This window comes from Priapulus caudatus, unplaced genomic scaffold (assembly GCF_000485595.1).
Source record: "Priapulus caudatus unplaced genomic scaffold, Priapulus_caudatus-5.0.1 Scaffold23, whole genome shotgun sequence".
Classification (NCBI taxonomy): Eukaryota; Metazoa; Priapulida; class Priapulimorpha; order Priapulimorphida; family Priapulidae; genus Priapulus; species Priapulus caudatus.
The window spans coordinates 819,087-824,239 of NW_014577084.1; the positions used below are offsets into that span (position 1 = coordinate 819,087).

At 39.6% G+C, this 5,153-nt stretch overlaps 1 protein-coding gene across 1 annotated transcript in view; it reads right to left on the reverse strand.

Annotated features, from left to right (window-relative positions):
• LOC106813578 overlaps positions 1-5,153 on the reverse strand; it is a 22,305-nt gene that overhangs the window by 16,574 nt on the left and 578 nt on the right. The gene's annotated exons all lie outside the window — the stretch shown is intronic.

Genomic DNA, 5,153 nt, shown 5'->3' on the forward strand with positions numbered 1-5,153 from the left:
CACGAAATAATGATCCGCGTGTAATTTCGGCTCACATGGTCCACGCTGTATAAACTATGGGTGACGTGTTCAAGGTGCTCGACAATGATCAGTGTCACCTAGCTTGCTTAGTTAGATGAAGCGCTTATTTTAAATCGCGTCTTCAGTCCACTTTACCTAGATCCGTGTGTGAGAGATGACCACGTGTTTCGCGTGTTTTCCATGTGTTTTCCACGTGTTTTTAACGTGCGCATAAATTATTTTTGACATTGCGACACGTCGTTGTCAAGCAACGTCGTTTCGACCTTTCTGTGGAAGTGATCGCCTAGATGCTGTCAATCATACGAGGTCGATAAACCAATCGTATCCTTTCTATAATATCATAAGTAAGGGTCAGTGGAGTTTCATTTATTTACTACGCGTCATTTCCACTTCTCTTTGCATGATTCTGGTATGACATATTTGAGATAAAGTTTCCAACAGAGGACAATATCTACAACAGCAACAACGATAGAGACAGAAATAAGGGTACCGACGACGCTGACGACGATCACGACGACAACGACGACAACAACAACAATGACGTCAGCAACAATAATAAGAACAGCGGCAGCGAATGCAAAAACAACAACAAACAACAAGCATGCCATCTGTATAACTTTCATCTTTACATTCTTATCTATACTAGCTAATATAGATACATCATATGCACATCGCAAACCTCCTATAATATAATGTATGTAGTGGTTGGTGCGCCTTTCTAAGATGAATCGAAATAATGTATGAGTACGAATTGTAGCCGATCAGCATGACATATTGAACTCTTTTTCTAAAAGATGTCGCTAGCAGTATTATATTAGGGGTTAAGAATGACAAAGGCTCATTGAGAAACGCTCATCGAAAACGGGTCATTATTAAACCCCAATTAAATCGTTTCATGATACAGAAATCACATTGCGCACTTCGCGCCAGTAAATCACAACAAATTTACATATTATGTAGGATTGGTTGCTCAAGTTCGTCTGTATATATAGGCGCTGTGCAACAGTAGAGGGCGTTAATAGGCAGCTGGCTTGAATAAGCATCGAACCGAAATTAATTAAAAATACTGAGAGAGTTTCGTCGCATACACAACATACACTTTATTCATGTTAAATAATTACAGATTCAAGGCCTAAACTCTGCTCGAAACTTTTGCCAGCTAAATGATGCGCATTTCTAGAAATTAGTTTGATACCGTTTCAAACACAAAAATGGAGGACCGGTCACCATGGCTACAATTACACGACAAGACCAATCTCACATCTCATGCTTTCTTGGCGTCCACGAGGCATAATGCAAGTCCTTGCGTGCATAATGCAAATTACTGCACTCTAGTGCCGAATTTTACCGCAAAAATGTAAATGAAGGCGTTTTTCAGAGACGAATTAGTGCAACGTTTGTGAACAATTGGCGGAAGGCTACTGTTTTAGCCACTTAGTTGTATGCCACTTATATATTCATACTCAGCTCACCATACGGTGTTGGCAGTAAAAATGTGTACACTGCTCACTAAGCGCAGTAGACTTTGTGACGAAGTCGCGAATATGACGTGTTCGGGAGCCTATATATATATACAATATTCTGTGGATTAAAATGTTTTTCTATTTTATGAAATTACATTTTAAATTTAACAAATAACGTTCGGAAGTAAATATTATGACTGATGTTGTACCTTCTCTTTATATATAAAGAAATATTTATTTATTTAGTTAGTTATTTATAAATTATATATATAAGAGTCGAAGACATGTGAAAAGTCTCTATAAGTCTCTACCTGTGCTGAAAGTTAATTACATTGCAAAAATATGTATTATTAGCATTTAGCAATTATATGTATTAGGTATTAAAAGTTGTATTCAAAGTATTCAATTACGCAAATTGTGCTTTCCTACAAGACATAACATTTTGTTTCAGAAGTAGGATTACTCCATCTAAATCAGTTATGGAAGCTACCGAGTAGTTGCCACATCCAAAAATATGTTGAACAGTTTTAAGCTTTTATGGGGAAAAACAAACTACAATGGCCGTCATATAGCCAATCTGTCAGAAAAGGCTAGACCGATTTATGCTCTCCTAGGAAAAGATGCGAAATTTGAATAGAAACAAGCACAACAGCAAGCTTTCCAACTGCTTAAATATGTAGGCAATTCATGCAACACACGTGACACATTATGATGACTCCAAGCCCCTCATCCTAGCAACTGACAAATCGCAGCATGAAATAGGAGTTTTGGCAGAGTAAAATACCCCCATTTCACGCGCATATAGAAGGCCTTGAACAATCATCAAGTAAAATATTCTTAGATAGGAAAAGAAGCTCTCTCAATCATTTGTGGATTAAAAAATTTGAGTCAATTCTTGTATAGTAGAAAGTTTACGCTGAAATCAGACGCCAAGCCTTTTGTCATTTTCTCTTGGCAGAAATACTACAGTACTGTCAGCGCAAATGCTTCAGCGCTGGGCAATTACTATTGTGTCCTACCTGTTCGACATTTCACTAGAAACGTAAATGCACGCACTATAACGCGGATGCGCTGTCGCGCTTACCTATCGAATCAGACGATGTTTTGCTATGAGGGAGGAAAGTGAACGCATATCGAAATTGCGCATGCCATCACGGAAGCGTTGAATAATTCTCTTGTGCGGTGAAGTCGCATGATGTCAGCGTCGAGCTGAGCAGTAAGACACGCGCATAGAGGATGGTCATAACACTCGATAGCCACGGTCAGGATACCATCAAAATCGTTCAAAATGTGAAAAAAGTGTGAAAATTGGTACACTTGCATACGTTTGTATATTCTTTCATTTAAAGACAGGGCACACGCGATCCAACGACAACTTCGGCCGCCATAGTGAATTCAAAATGGCCGCCGTCATTTCTTAGAAAATAGCTATCTCGGTTAATAATCTTCGTACAGACTTGAAAATTGACTGACAGACGTAATTTGGGTTACTATTTTATACAACAACGTGATGCATGTGATCCAAGGGCGTTTTTGGCCACCATCTTGGATTCAAAATGGCCACCATAAAAATTACAAACTTAGCACTATTTCCGTTCACGGAAGATAGATAAGAGACGTGAAAATTTGCAGACTGGCGCAGGTTAATAAGCTCTTTCATATTAAAACAAGGCACACAAGTTCCAATTATAATTACAGCGGCCATATTGAATTCAACATGGCCGCCATCACATTTTACTCTGTACTTCAAAATGATCAATGACATAGTATAACAGATACAAACAAACATGGTGAAAATGTTGATTTACCGGTTTTTCTCAGTATATAACAAACACAATGTCAAACTTATGTTACACAATGTCAACTGGCAATCCCCAGTGTGAGAGAGAGATAATTCAAGACAACAAGTTGTAGTATTGTATATACAGTATACAGTATATATATAGTACATATATATAGTATTGTATATACAGTACACAAGAACATGCATGGCAAGCTAAATAATACTTTGTTCAAGTTAAACAAATGTCTCGAGACTGCATTGTCCCAGATTGTCACTCAGTGCGGTAACATGTACCTGCACAAACACAAATATAGTACTTGTATGTAAAGTATAGTATCTGTTATGTGCGTGCGTTCTCGCGGGCGTATCGCTATCTGTTATGCGCGTGCGTTCTCGCGCGCGTATATAGGTACCTGTTATGCGCGTGCGTTCTCGCGGGCGTATAGGTACCTGTTATGCGCGTGCGTTCTCGCGGGCGTATATAGGTACCTGTTATGTGCGCGCGTTCTCGCGGGCGTATAGGTACCTGTTATGTGCGTGCGTTCTCGCGGGCGTATAGCTATCTGTTATGTGCGTGCGTGCGTGCTCGCGCGCGTGAGTTTTGAACTGCTTGTGTACACGTCGCGTTAAAATGCGTGTTTTTCCATCGTTTCCAACGCGTGTTGGATACGGCACGTGTCGACTTGGCCGGCTGGGTATTAACCTGCGCCAGTCTGCAAATTTTCACGTCTCTATATCTTCCGTGAACGGAAATATTGCTAAGTTTGTAATTTTTATGGCGGCCATTTTGAATCCAAGATGGTGGCCAAAAACGCCCTTGGATCACATGCATCACGTTGTTGTATGAAATAGTAACCCAAATTACGTCTGTCAGCCAATTTTCAAGTCTGTACGAAGATTATTAACCGAGATATAGCTATTTTTTAAGAAATGACGGCGGCTATTTTGAATCCAATATGGTGGCCGAAAACGCCTTTGGATCACATGCATCACGTTGTTGTATAAAATAGTAACCCAAATTACGTCTGTCAGTCAATTTTCAAGTCTGTACGAAGATTATTAACCACAGGTATAGCTATAAATTATTTTAAGAAATAACGGCGGCCATTTTGAATCCAAAATGGTGGCCGAAAACGCCCTTGAATCACATGCATCACGTTGTTGTATGAAATAGTAACCCAAATTACGTCTGTCAGTCAATTTTCAAGTCTGTACGAAGATTATTAACCGAGATATAGCTATTTCACGTTGTTGTATGAAATAGTAACCCAAATTACGTCTGTCAGTCAATTTTCAAGTCTGTACGAAGATTATTAACCGAGATATAGCTATTTTTTAAGAAATAACGGCGGCCATTTTTGAATTCAAGATGGCGGCCGAAGTTGTAGTTGGATCGCGTGTGTCCTGTCTTTAAATGAAAGAGCATACAAAAGTAGGCAAGTGTACCAATTTTCATACTTTTTTTCACATTTTGAACGATTTTTTTCTAATCTACTGTACTACGTGTGACACGCACTTAATACGTTTCGGTAACCGGTAATACGTTTCGGTAACCCCGCTGGAGGTGATATCTCTTTTCAGTTGCGACCTACCGAGTTCCTACCTACCTACTGCTCCATTTCGAGTTTTTAAATTGTTGTAGTTAAAGTTTTTAATTACACAAGCTGTGCTTTCCTACAAGACGTAACAGAGGGTACAGAGAATATGCGAAGGACAGTCTGCGGGCAGGAAGAAAACTGTATGACAATCATGCACCCAGCGCTACCTTTGTAACGTGTGTGTGCGTGTGTGTGTGTGTGTGTCACTGTGTGTGTGTGTGTGTGTGTGTGTGTGTGTGTGTGTGTGTGTGTGTGTGTGTGTGTGTGTGTGTGTGTGTGTGTGTTGTT